Below are 14,551 nucleotides of genomic sequence, written 5' to 3'. Positions count from 1 at the left end.
GGAAGAGAGACCCCACATGTTCCTGAGACGTGACACAGCAGTCTCCTTGGCTCTTATAACCACATCTCATCCCCAGCTTTCCTGTATCGACGGCGTCCTCATCTCAGCCTGCTAAATGCCTGACTCATTTTCCACTCTATTGACAGACTCCATTTGACTTAACTGGCCCCCATCGTGCAGCAACTGGAAGGTTTCTCGTTACTCTAAATGATGGGGAGGAGCCGGCGCCAGGCCTGGGCTTCTTCTGCAGGTGCCTCCCAGAAAGAGGGCTTTCCTGTCACCAGGATCACCTGGACAGCTGGGAGAGGATCAGGGACAGGCTTGAGGCTCAGTCGGCACAGCACCACTCTGTCCCCAGTCACCCTCCTGTCCTGCCAGGCTGAGCATGCCTTTCTGTGTTGATCCTGAGGAGGGGACAGGGATGCAGTGCTCCCCAGACTGGCCCTGCTGACTCTCCCTGCCCTGCTCTGGGTTCCACCTCTCACCTCTTTCAATTCTCCAAGGCAGAGGCTGCAACTTCTTTCTGAATACTAACCTAGCATGGCCCATTTTACCCACCCTGCCCCCGCTGACCTTACATATCAGCCTTATCCAACCCGCCCACTGCCTCACTTTACCCCCTGCCATGCCCATCCCCTGACCTTACCCACCTGAAGCCTCTAGGACTGGAATGAAATTTGGGGAACCATATGCTGGGGATTCAGCCACGAACAAAGGAGCTGATGTTCCAGAGTGGACAGATAGGCACAGAAAGACAGAAGAGTCTGCCCCACAGGTGGATGAGCATTGTGGTAGCTGGGGAGGGGTGGATGACTTCAGTGACGTGATCCAGGATTGCGAGGGGGCACCTGAACACAGGGAACCATGTGTGCGTGTGGGGACAGAACTTCCCATGCCAAGAGAATAGCGAGCATGAAGGTCTTGAGGCGGGAGAGGCAGGCATTTTCCAGCAATAGCAAGGAGCCAATATAGCTAAATGGGCAAGGTGACCCAGAGGTCAAGACTTCAGGGCCTGCCTGGAATCTCTGTCTCTGAGGCTGGACCACATAAATGAGTTCATAGAGAGGGGTATGGACTGGCTTACTGTCAAAGATCCCTGTGGCTGCTGTGAGAATAGAACGGGCAGGGGAGGGGGGCACAAAGGGGACAGAAGGAGAAACGTAATAAACCAGTGTAGCTTGCAACAGATTGTGACAATGGAGCCTTTGTGCACATATGAGCACACACGAACACACACACACACACACACACAGCAGTCATTCCATATTTTTGTTCATTTGTTTGTTTGAGATATGGCCTCACTGTGTAACCCAGGCTGGCTTGAAGTTTACTATGTAGTTCTAGGCTAGCCTAGAACTCATGAGCCTCCCGCCTCAGTTTTCCAAGTACTGGAATCTAAGGCTTCATCTTGAAGTTATTCTAGAGACCACTTCATAGGTGGCCAAACTGAGGTCTGGAGACGGGAAGCGACCCATCCCAGCCATACAGAACATCAAGTCATAGACCCCAAAGCAGTCTCAGCATCTGCAGCTGGCTTGTGTGCCCCCCTTTGTCATCTCTGTCCCCAGAGTGCCCCCTCTATGCCACATACACACTCTCTCCTGACCCCTATCCTGCAGCTAGTGTCCATTTTCCCTCTCTTCAGGCTTGGTTTGGAACAATCTGGAACATAATTACTGATGAATTAGCAACATGAATCTCAGCAGTTGTCACCTAGTGTCAATGGGATCCTGGAAGGGGGCTTTGCTATCGGATCTTCACACCTCTCACCTCCTCTCCCGGGACAGGCTGTGGCTGCCCCACCCCCAACACGTAGCCCCTGGCACCACTCAGGACAAGTTCATCTTTGCCAATTAATTATTGAACGGTTTATTTTGCACCAGGAGGTGATAGGAGAAGGAAAAGCCGCCTGTTGTTAAGTTAGCACATTAATTACACACACGAGCACACGCAGGCACTACAGTGGGTGGCATCACGTGCCCCTGAGGGTGGGGAGAGAGAGGGAGCAAGGTTGAGACCTGACTGTGTGGCCCTGACTGGGGTCCCTCTGCATTGTGCTCCATGGACACACTCATACGGAGTTCTCAGAGTCTGTTTACAAACAGGGAAGGGGACAGAGAGGCAAGAATGGGGTCACAGGACACCATGGGTGAGACTGCAGGTGTCTTCCTAGTCCTCCTGAGTTTAGGCACCTCTGAGTGTGTGCAGCAGGAGGCTCGGAACACCTGTCCCACCCCCAGCCCACTGTCTTCATCCCAGGCCCATCTGCTCTCTCGTCTGCATATCCTAGCCACACCGGTCCTTTTGCTTCCCTTTACGATATGGGCACCCTTTGGCCTCAGGGCCTTTGCGCCCGTGGTTCTCTTTCTGAGTGGCACACACGCTCTGTTTTGCTCTGCTCACTCTATCTCCCCCTGCAGGAGAGAGCATCGCCTTTCCAGAAGGTACTCGGGAGAGCCTTTTTAAAATTGAAACCTTCACCAGTTTCTCTTTCTGGTGTCCCCTCCACCCCACCCACGACAGTTCATTAAATTCGAAACCGTGTTTTACTCACTAGCTATTATGTGACTCTTACCACACACAGTATAAGGTCCACAAGGCTTGGGAATTGTGTGTCTCGCTACTACCCACTTCTTCCTCCAATCCCCGTCTGTGTCACCAGCAATAAGACCTGTGCCTGGCGCAAAATAAACCCAGTTAATCATTGTCAAGTAAATGGACGTACGAGAGAGTGAATGAATGAATGAATGCAGAGCTATTTGTGTGCCGTCCTCCAAAAGCGGGAAGATCAGGGCTGGTCCCTTACCCAGAACAGGGCTCACACAGTACCAGTAATTTGGGGGAGATTCTTGGTAGAAATAGGGGTCTCCCATCCAAAGAGGAAACTGCTGGAAAAGTCATTTTAAAAGGCGAGAGCTCCTGTAGATCCGGTGTCTGCGCATGCCTCGGGGCTAGCAGGTCTGCTGAGCCCCTCCATCAGTCTCGAGCAGATTGGTCCCCACCCCCTCCCGATTCTCCCTAGGGAGGGGACAGGAGCAGGAGAAGTTGCAGACACTTTGATTAACTCCCCAGCAAGAGTCCCCACGCCTGTGTCTCCCTCTCATCCCCCCTAGGCAGTAAACCGGGACAGTGCCAGTGCGCTGATGGCTGGAGGATGGGCAGGGGCGCTGCATGGGGAGGGGCACCGAGGGACCGCGACTATGAGTGGATAGAGAGAAAGGACTTCAGTCCTCCTCTCTGCCCCCACGCCAGACCTGTGGGTTTGGGGGACCTGACAGCTGGAGTGGGCCACAAAGCCCCAGCCTGCTGTCCCCGCCACGTCCCCTCACCCTCTCCTTCAAGCTGGGCTGTCCCTCCCCACCCCGAAACGAAGATGGTGATTTTTTTCTCTTTAGAACCAGTTTTTCCCCAAATCTCTGGAGATGCTGGGAGCTGCTGTTTCCATGGAAACCTTCCCGCCAACCTCGCGGAGGTGGAGTTGGGCGGCCGCCCCCGCCCCTCCGCCTGCGCAGCCTGGCTCTAGCCCGCAGGGGGCCCAAGTTGCGAATCATCCCCTCCCCACATCCCCAATGGGGCTCCCAGACTGAGCGGAGGGAAAGGTGGTGTATTTGGCTTTGGCCCGGCCTGGGACCAAGCAGGCCAGAGCGGTGGGGCTGCTAGAAGCAGGTGGGGCAGGCTGCAGGTGGCAAGGGCCACCTCAGCCGGGGACCCTGGGGCTGGGTTTTTATTTTGTTTTGTTTTGTTTTTTCTAGGAAATACTTGAAAGCTCCCATTTATCTCTGATCTGGGGGGTTCCCCTCATTTCTTGCACCACTCCATCCGAATTCCTCAGGGCCCCGGCATTCAGAATGTAAATGATAAAACCCACAAAAAATAAGCAAAACTCTATGCAACTCAGGTGAGAAAGAAATTGATCCGGAGGAACAGAAAGAGCCAGGCTTCTAGAACAAGCTCCCACGGGAGGGGGGGGGGCAATTTGAAAAAGCAGGCTTGGAACCTGTCCAAAAAGGAGGCAGGGAATCCTCCTCCCCAGCAAGGGGACACTGCTCCTGGGAGGCTACACAGGAGCTTCTGCACAAACACCCTGTGGAGGCCCTCTTTTGCCATGGCTCCCTCCAGGGCCCCATCCTGAGCAAAGGGGTGATGGAGGCAGTTTTCCTGGGTGACAGAATGTCTTTCTCACTGTCATGGCGGTGGCATGAATCGATGACTATTAAAATTCATAAAATTAGACAAAAATGAGATCGATTTCACTGTATGTTAATTTAAAATATAAGGTCCCGGCTCCCCCCAAAAAATATCCTCTAGTGGCCAAGATGTATCATGTTCCAGCATACCAGTGACCAGGTCAGGTACCCAGGACTCGTCTCTGCACATATTTGCCCCCAGAATGGGCTGTGGCTCTGCCTCCCAGCCAGATTCACCAAGGCAGGAGGATTTCCAGGCTGAGGCTAGCCTGGGCTACAGGAAGTCTCTATCTCAAAACAAATCACAGAGGCAGGGCTCTGGGTGTGGGGTCCAGTCAGAGAGTGGCCTGCTTCGTGGGAGAAGCACTTGGATGCCTCTGGATGCCTTCTGAGAGTTAGCCCACCATGGAGACCTTGCTGCAGCCAGACCATCAGCTCCAAAGTCATAGAGACAATGCTGGACTGGTATGATGGTGTGGGTGCCCCAGGAGCTGTTTGAGCACACACTGTGTCCATGTATGCACACTGCCTAGTCTAGCCACAAGTAGGGATGGACGCTTTGGGGGCAAGGGAGGTCCATAGAGGGATGCTGTTCTTGAAAGGGCAGTCTGGAAGGGCTCTGTAACAAGGGGACTTCTGACCCATGACACTCGGGTCTTTGCCTGTCTCTTGTCTCTTTTCTCTTGCCTCTGTCCACTTCTCTAGGCTGGCTTCTCTGGTAATCTGTCTCCTGCCCAACCATCATTAGCTCATCTTTCTCCCTCCCTGTGTAGCTTATAATATGGGGCAGTAACCAGCCCAGGAGGGGGGCATAGGGAGGTAAATCTGGCACAAGAGTGAGGGATGTCAAGATCTTTTTATTAATGTGTTTAATTAATGTGTGGCATGCTCACACATGTGAACACATGAAGACCGGAAGTCTTTATTCAGTCTACCTTTACCTCTTTCCACCTCAATTTTTGAGACAAGGTCTCTCACAAAACCCAGAGCTTACCATTTCAGGTAGATTGGCTGGCCATCCAGCTCTCACGATCCACCCACCTCTGTCCCTAACCCCCAGGACTGGGGTTACAGACAAGTGCCTTCATGCTAGGCTTGAAGCAAGTTCTGGGAGTCAAACTCAAGTCCTTCTGTTTGTACAGCAGGCAATTTGCCCTTGAACCATCTCCCCAGAACCAGGGTTAGGATCTCGGTGGTCCTTCATCCATATGCAGAAAAAGGGCTCTACTAGGTGGCAATGAAAGTAGACGGGGACCATTGGGACAAGATACCTGCCCTGACAGAGCCACACGAGGCTCAGCAGGTCCCAGGGTAACTGGGATGGGGCATTTCTCTCCATTTCGTTCCTTCATTTCTCAGGCTCTATCTTAAGTAGACGTGGGGGTGTGGGAGTTTCTGCTACCTGGGGATCGCAGAAGAGAGATGAGAAGAGGTTGCGGGAATTATCCTGCTGCTTCTCCCCACCCCCCATTCAAACTGTTGTGAAGTCACAAGTCAGTCTCGTGGTCTGTGACATGGGAACCATAGTAGTGACCTCAAGGTTTGTCTGTGATGATCCAATGAGTTAGTAAAATACCAGGAGGGACCTTGCATGCTTGGGAGGACTTGGTTAGGCTGTACAAAGTCTAGCCCACTTGAGCATGTCAGAGGACATCACTGATTCCTGTGGTCACACAGTTCTGGGACCAGCCCTAAGGAAAGCTCATAAGTATTACTGAAGCCCCAAGGGTCCATGCCTGCCCCACCCCCACCCAGGCGTGTACAGTGGCAGGAGTGTGAAGGGCTATGGAAAGTAGGGTGTTCTTTTCCTTTCTGAAAGGAAAATTTCTCAACATTCTTTCACAAGTGCTCATGCTAATAAATTACACCACATGTCTGTGGCAATCATTAGCACAATCCGAGCCCAGGTTTTGCCATCTGGGCAAGTGGTGGCACCCACCTGCTCTTCTCCATAGTGGGGTCCCAGCTCTGTGATTCTGGCCTTGGAGCTGTGAGGGGAAGAGAAGTAGCTTTCCTGACATGAGACCCTCCACAGCCTGTCTGACAGAGATGACTGCCTGTCAGCTAATGTCCTGAGGTACTCTCTTCCTGTGCACCCACAAGAAACACTAGGAGTAAAAACTCCTATGATAGAGGACCAGGGAAATGGCTGGGCAGTTAAGAGCAAGCACTGCTCTGGCAGAGGACCCTGGTTCAGTTCCTAGCATCTGTATGGGTGTCTCACAGCTGCTTCTAACCCAGCTCCAGGGGATCCATCACCCTCTGCTGGCCTCAGCAGGCACCTGCACACTGGTGCGTATCCACGCAAGACACATAAAATAAAAATAAAAATAAATACTAAAGAGAAACAAAAAGAGACTCACTTGGGTGCTTTGAAGTCTCCAGGGACTGGGGAGGTCCTTGTCAACAATTCAAGGAAGCCTGTCCTGATGGATTCAGGAGCAGAACTAACACGCAGAGGAGGAAAAGAGTTATTGACAGTCCAGCCCCTCTCCCAGCATAGAACTTACATAATTGGGGTATCCATTTTTTTGTGTTATCTTTTCCTTGTATCGCTTTTTTTCCTCCCTGTGTTAGATTGCGCCAGTTAGCACTTGGTGTGGCTACAAATGTCAGATAACCCAAATTCACAAAGAATAACGTCAATTTCTTGTTGACAATATCCAGGAGTAGGTAGGTGGTCTGGAGCCAATGTGGTGATCCCATGATCCAGAACTCAGCCACCTTCTTGTGGGTGACTGTCATGTTCAACAGATGACTTCCTCCCAGTGACTCAAGATGGCTGCCAAGACTCAGACTATGACATCTGCATTCCAGCCAGCTCAGAGGAGGAAGGCATCAGGAAGGGTATGTCTGTTACTGACATAGGTAACATGGGAACTGTGCTGTCCCCTGGGGCTGTCCTATGTTTGGTCCATTGGCTGGGACTTTGTCACAAGGCCACTCTTAGTTGCAAAAGAGTCTGGGAAATGGAATGTGTATTCTGGGCAACTGTGTGCCCTGCTGATGTTTTTGCCAAGGAGGAGCGAGAGACCTAGGGAGGCTGCTGGCGGCTGCTGGCTGGCGGGGGCTCTGTAGCCTCACATTGTAGGCTCTGTGCTGTAATGACTGGTTTGGACCCTTTCCAATTTATTTCACATTCCGGGTAACCATATTAGTGAGAATTGCTTTTCTCCATTTGTGCTATTTCGTTGGGATTTATTTCCAAATGTGTGACAACCTGCCAGGTTGAAGGGTGTGAGTCGTCCTCTCTGGCAGGAGCTGCAGACTGGTCTACAGAACACTGGGGCAGCAGAGACTTTCAGAGCCCATATTCTTGTTTCCTCCCAAGGCTGCGCTGCCTTCTTCCTCCACCCTTTTTTCCTTCCCTCTCCCTTCCTTCCTTCCTTCCTTCCTTCCTTCCTTCCTTCCTTTAAAAACGCTTTATTTATATGCACAGATATTTTATCTGCCTGCATGTCTGTACACCATGTGCACACAGAGGTGTTGGATTCCCTGGAACTGGATTTACACATCCATATAGGTGCTGAAAACTGAGCCCAGGTCCTCTGCAAGAGTGGCCAGTCCTCCTAACTGCTTTCCAACCCCACCCTGCTTCTTTCCATTTGAAGCAAGGCCTCACTTTGTAGCTTAGGCCTCAGGCTTGCACCTTGCCTCAGAATCCCATAGGAGTGAGCCTCCATGCCCAACTATTTTTATTTAATTTTTTTTTCTTGAGGTGTTTGTTTGGTTGGTTGGTTGGTTGGTTGTTTTTGTTTGGCTTTGGACCAGCCTGGTGTAGCCCAGGTTGTACTGGAACTTTCTATGTAGGCAAGCATAACCTTGAATTCCTGGTTCTCCTGCCTCCAGCTCCCAAGTTGTAGAATTTCAAATATGTGCCACCATTCCTGGTTTATTTGCATGCATTTTTTTTAACCAATTTAACAGGTTGTGAAGGCTGTTTAACTTTTTAGAGTTACACTTACTTATTTGTGTGTGCCCATGTGTGTAGGTGTACACATGGCTGGGAATACAGATGTTGGTCAGAGGACAGCTTTTGGGAGTCGGTTCTCTTCTTTCTCTTTGAGGGTCCCAGGCATCAGACTCAGCTACTCAGGCTTGACAGCAAGTGCCTTTACCTGCTCAGCCATCTCACCCTGCTGAATAGCTCATTTTGTATCCATTGATAGCTAACTGAGATTTGTGACCTGGGCTAATTTCCAAACTATATATTCTCAAAGAATAACCAATTTTGTCCCCAGTTAGAAGGAAAATTCAAAGCTGAGAAAGCTAGGGCTTGGAAGACAGAGTCACAGGGCAGTTGGGCCAGAGCCCACGCTGGAACCAGCTGACCCCTAAGCTGGTGCTCACATACACAGGGCTAGTTTAAATAATGAAGCAGGGATGTGTCAATGCGGGTGCCAGCAGGAAGACCGTCGCATGGGAAACCGAGGATCTCCCTAGATGAGGTTTGGTCTGACTGAACTCCTCAGCTTATGCAGGAACCCCTACATGTGCTCCCCTATTGCAGAGATGAACCCAGAAAACAGACAGGATGGGCAAGAGGGGAGAGGAGGGTCCAGCAGGCCTGAGTCCAGGCCACCTTTTCACCTACAAGACTCTGAGTGACGTAATAACTCCAAGAGAGGATAATGGGGTGCTGAGGTCTGAGGACCATCTGCCCTCCCTCCCCAAGCTCAGCTGGCTCTGCCGGTTCACCCTGTCCCACCCTGTGTCTGCCTAGGTACTCATGGGGACTCAGCCACACTCTGGCAGCAAGGGTTAAGTTTATCTTCATTTCTTTAGGAGAACAGGAATTGTTAACTCTATTTTAGAGCCAAGGTGTGTCACTTGTGACATCCAGGGTCTCCTGGTGCTTTATCAGTGTGAGCACAGAACCACAGAGAAGGTGTCACTTTCTCAGGGTCCCCATGGCTAGTGGCAGAGCTACAGCAGAGTCCTGACTGCAGTTCCATTCTACTCTGTATTGTTTGGTTTTTGTTTGATTTGTTTTTATTTTAAGGCAGGGTCCCATGTATCCCAGAATGCCCTTGAACTCACCATGTAACTTGTAGCTGAGGTTGACCTTGAACTCCTTGACCTTCGCGCTGTAATTTATAGGCATGTACCTCCACGCCCAGGATGAGATGGTACTTTATTAGGCTCCCATGTGGGCCTGGCTTGTTAGCTGGAGAGGCATGTGTCTTGGGGCCCTCCTAATGTCCCCAGCTAGTAAGCCTGAATAGGTGCAGGGAGTGTAGGCCACACAGGGCTACCTTGCAGCTGCTTCTTTTCTATGTGTCTGAAGGGACACTGAGGGACTAGGAAGAAGCCCTCATTAGCCTGCCATGGCTGGCAGTGCACATACATTGAGATCTTATAACCAAGGTACCAACTGAGACCTTAACTGGTGAGATTCCAGTAGGCTTGCATATGGGATTTCCCTCAGGAAGATTCCTGAGCCCATTTGAGAATTAAGTCAAGGAGATATGAGGAGGGAGGGGGAAAGTGGCAGAGAGGACTGGGGCAGGTAGAGACAGCTTTAAAAAGAGCTCTAGCCACCCTACAGACCCCCGACTTCTACCTACAAGGAGTGCCGTAACGTGGGTGGGTGAGGAGAAATGCAAACCGTCAGCTAACATAGCACACACTGGTCATCCCCCCACTCAGGAGGTGGAGGCAGGATCAGGAGTTCAAGGCCAGCCCCAGGAGACCCTATTTGTATCAGTTACTTCCCCTGTTGAGCTAAAAACACTTGGAAAAAGGCAGCTTAAGGGAGGAAGGGTTTGTCGTGGCTTACAGTTGTAGGATACAATCTATCGTGGTGACGTGGTGACAGCAGAAACCTGAGATGACTGATCACATTGCATACATAGTCAGAAATCCGAGAGAGATGAGTGCTCAGGTCTCTTTGTCCTTTTACACAGTCCAGGAGTGTTCTGGAATATTATTTTAAGGTGTGTTCCATTTGTTTATGTTGTGGAACATTTGCTTTAATGATGTAAAGATGCGTTGGGTTTTATGTTGCATTTGTTTAACTCTGTGAAGCTGTGATTTTTTTTTTTTTTTTTTGCCTGTCTAAAACATCTGAATAACCAATAGGGATCGAGACAGGAGAAAGGATAGGAGGGGCTGGAGAGCAGAGAGAATAAATAGGAGCAGAAATCGGGGGAGAGGGAGAGAAAAGGAACAAGAGAACAAGGAGAAAAATTTTTCCAGGAGTCAGCCACGGGGTTAGAGTGAAAGTAAGGTATACAAAAATAGAAAAAGATAAAAGCCCAGAAACAAACGTTAGACTGGATAATTTCAGATAAGAAACACTGGCATAAATAAATAAATAAATAAATAAATAAATAAATAAGCTAAGGTCCAAGCTAAGGCTGGACATTTATAAGAAATAATTAGCCTCCATGTGATTTATTTGAGAGCTGGGTGTTGGGCCCACAAAAGAGCCAAAAGAACAAAGAGTAAAAAACTGGCAACTACGTTTTGGTGCCCAATGTGGGGCTAGAGTAAAACCAAACAGCAACACAGGAGTGCAGCCCAGGGAAGGTGCCGCTGGGGTTTCTCCTCCACACGTAAGCAATGAAGATTTGTGTCTGCGTGAGAATCCTTAGCAGGATTGCCCAGACAGGCTCTGCTCACAACAGCCAAAAGTGGAAACAGACAAGGTACCCGTTACCGATGGCAAGATGAGCAATGTGGAATATCCACACAGAATGAAATAGTGACACGGACCATCCCACAGGCAAACCTTCAAAACACCAGGTGTCATGAGTCAATCATCAATGCAATAATCTAGCCACTAAATTTAGCAACTGTACGCATCGAGAGAGGACAGGTCTATAGGGCAGAAGACTGATTAATAGCCCCTGGGGTTAGGGAGTGGGTGGGTGTGGTGATGACCAATGGAGACTAATAGGTACAGGGTTTCTTTGGGGAAGTAATGCAAATGCTCAAAAATTAATGGTGGTGGTGTTTGCACTGCTCCAAATATAGTTTAAATAATATCTGGATTGTGCGTTTTAGGATGGTGACATTTATAAAACATAAAGTGCAAAGCGTTTGTTTAGAGGCCACGGAAGCGAGGCTTATCTGAGACAAGAGGAGACAGTCACAGCCTGCAGTTTCTGCTGGGTCAGGGGAAGATGCTGTCTCTGAGATAAAATACCTTGATGGGAGTAGCTTAAGTGGGAGGGTTTATTTTAGCTTGAGGTTCAAGGTATAGTCCATCATGTCAGGACAGCGGGAGTTTGAGGCTGCTGGTCACGGCACATCCACAATCAGGAAGCCGAGAGTGATGAATGAATGCTGTTCGGAGGCCTTTCTCCATTTACACAGCACGTTCCCACCCACCACAGGCAAATCCTCCCACCTCAATATAATCCAGGTAACCAACCCCACCACAGGCAGAGGCCCAAGTCCCAGATTCTAGATTCTGTCAGGCTGGCAGTCCACACTATCCAACACCAAATCCCCTCCAAACATAAAGAAAAGCCAAGTGTGTGTCCTTCGTACCCGTTGGATACTCAGCACCTTGTCTGAAAGTCCTTGTGTAATCTTGCCTAGCCTGCTGGTGGCTCAGATCTTACAGGAATCAGTTTGGAAAAGACCTTGACAGGTCAAAGAACAGAACCATGATAAGACTTGGAAGAAATTTTGTATTTACCATCTGCAAACATTCAGAAGGGGGTGAGGGAGTGAGGAGTAAGAAGTTTGTGAAGACCTGGGTTAGTCATCAATTAGTAGTTAGTGTATCCACTTTTGGCCACATTAAAAGAAACAGAAGGAGGCTGTGAGATGGCTCAGCAGCTGTGAACTGCCGGTTCAGAAGACCTAGGTTCAGTTCCCAGCACCCATGTCAGGTAGCTCACAACCACCTGTAACTCCAACTCCAGGGAACCTGAGTCCCTCTGCTGGCTGCAAAGGGTACTGCACACATGTGCATAAACTCACACACTGGCATACACACACCTCTACGTATAACTAAAAGAACAAAATTCTCTTCTAGAAAGCAGAGTCACTGCATGAAAGGAGGTGACAGTCCCTGTGGGTGAAGAACTAATTCCCTCACTGTGTTCTGTTCTCGGCAGCATGAAGACACCACTCTCAGGAGAAATTGGCAAGAGATGTTAACAGCGTGAGAAACGTGTCAGACAATAATAACAAAAGTAGCCGAGGCCATTATAGCTGTCGCATGGAAGGCTAACTGGATGTGCTCTCTGCCTTTCTTCAGGGACAAGCCAGGACCACACATGTAAGATATGGGGGGAGATGGCTCAGCTTTCACCTAAGAAAGTAAATCAGAGTGGACTGTTGTCAAAATAGACCACCTGGGAAAGAAGTCACACCAACTAACGTTTATTGGAAAGCAGATGAAAGGCCCTGAATTTTATTTGCTTATTTTGAATCTGCCATGCATCCCACAGCTTTAAATGTAAAAACAATGCAGACAAGTGTGGGGCAACAGGCTGTGTCCTCATGTTCATGTTTCTCCTCCATATCTGATTTCCACATACAAGAACATTTTTTAAGTACTTCCAAAGTTTCTAGAGGCACATGCAAACCCATTCCTATGCCCTTCCTTGTTAAAAGACTTCTTTCTATTATTTTAAGTGTGTGTGTGTGTGTGTGTGTGTGTGTGTGTGTGTGTGTGTGTGTACTCACCCTTACGTGTATATGTATATGTGCACATGAGTGCAGGGGCCTGCAGACCACAAGAGTCAAATTCACTTGGATCTGGAGCTTCAAGCTCCTCTGATGTGGGTGCTAGGAATTGAACTCCGGTCCTTCACAAGAGCAGTACAATCTCTTAACGACTGAACCATCTTTCCAGCCCCCCCTTCCTTTCTTGTATAAAAGACAATACAACACACCATGTCTTTGCTTCAAGTTGGATTTTTTTCTATGCACCTAGCATGATCCTCTTTTCTGTTGGCCTAATGTTTCTCTCTCTGCCTCTCTCTCTCTCTCTCTCTCTCTCTCTCTCTCTCTGTTTTTCAAGACAGGATTTCTCTGTGTAGCTTTGTAGACCAGGCTGGCCTTGAACTCACAGAGATCAACCTGCCTCTCCCTCCCAGCTGCTGGGATTAAAGGCGTGAACCCACCACTGCCTGGCTCCTAATATTTTTTTAAACCCATATAGTTAGCTAGCTAACTAGTAGCCCAGGCTAGCTTTGTTGAGTCCCCACCCCAAGGAGACAGGGACACATGTAACCTAAGCTAGTCTCCAACTACTAAGTACTTGAAGGTTATCTTGAGCTCCAAATCCTGTTTCCTCCACGTGGGATTACACGTGGGATTTCATGTGTGTGCCACCATGCCCAGTGTTTGCAATAATGCAGACAAAGCCATGTCCTTGTGCACCAAGGCAAGCTGCATTCCCCAGTCCAGGGCTTGTTGGATTCTTAGTTTCATTACTTTCACTTTCAGGTTTTTATTTATTTATTTATTTATTATGTATACAGTGTTCTGCCTGCATGTATCCCTGCAGTCCAGAAGAGGGCACCAGACTACATTACAGATGGTTGTGAGCTGCCATGTGGTAGCTGGGAATTGAACTCAGGACCTCTGGAAAAATGGGCAGTGCTCTTAACCTCTGAGCCATCTCTCCAGCCTTCACTTTCAGTTTTACAGTGTCCATTTGATTCTTTTTAAAGGTTCTAATTCTCTGATGGAAGGTTGCATTCTTATCTCTTCACCCATTTTTTCTGGTTTCTTGAACATATACAAAATAGCTAATTAAAATCCTTAAAAATCTAGATCACTGTGGGTCTGTTATCTTTTTTTTTAATGAATGCTAGCCATTTTACACTTTATGTCTGGTTCTGGGGACTGAACTCAGGTGTTCAGGCCCACACAGCAAGCACCTGTACGCATTAAGCCAAGGATCAGCCCTATCCTAAAGCGTTTCCCATTGGTATATTGAAATATACATTGATAACTGGAAAATCATTTGTTTTCCACCGACGGGCATTATTATAAGCTGCTATCTCCAATCCATACAGCAATTCTGAACATGTATATAGTTTTCTTTTTGTGTGCCTATTTGGTTGGGCTTATTTATTCTTTAAAAGAACATACTTGTATTTATTAGTATGAAGGGCAGTGGGGTTGGGGGATGTGCTTGACACAGCTCACATGTGGGGTATCACTAAAATTCCTCCCCAGGAGGAGCCATAAACGATGTCTACCCCTCTTCCCAAGATCCCAATGACAAGTGACATGATCCTGCCAAAGTTCATAAACCAGTGAGTTTATTGGGCTCCTTTACAGAACACAATCGAGTCGCTACTTACAGGGGTGTGGGGGTGAGGGATCCCCAATAGCTACAGAGATGGAGCCCCTGCCCTAGTCTTCCCAGCCTATACACTTTAACTCCTCCC

General features: G+C 48.9%; 1 long non-coding RNA gene across 1 annotated transcript in view; it reads left to right on the top strand.

The window, feature by feature from the left end:
- The window catches only part of LOC113833363, a 38,085-nt gene extending 24,158 nt beyond the window's left edge, over positions 1 to 13,927 (top strand). The window contains exons 2-3 of the long non-coding RNA XR_003481012.2: positions 6,855 to 7,034; positions 12,260 to 13,927. This is a non-coding gene — a long non-coding RNA (uncharacterized LOC113833363). The remainder of the gene's footprint in view (positions 1 to 6,854; positions 7,035 to 12,259) is intronic.
- The last annotated feature ends 624 nt before the right edge of the window (positions 13,928 to 14,551 follow it).

Source organism: Cricetulus griseus (assembly GCF_003668045.3).
Source record: "Cricetulus griseus strain 17A/GY chromosome 1 unlocalized genomic scaffold, alternate assembly CriGri-PICRH-1.0 chr1_0, whole genome shotgun sequence".
NCBI classification, from domain to species: domain Eukaryota; kingdom Metazoa; phylum Chordata; class Mammalia; order Rodentia; family Cricetidae; genus Cricetulus; species Cricetulus griseus.
The sequence above is the reverse complement of the archived record's forward strand: the minus strand, read 5'-3'. Positions and strand labels throughout refer to the sequence as shown.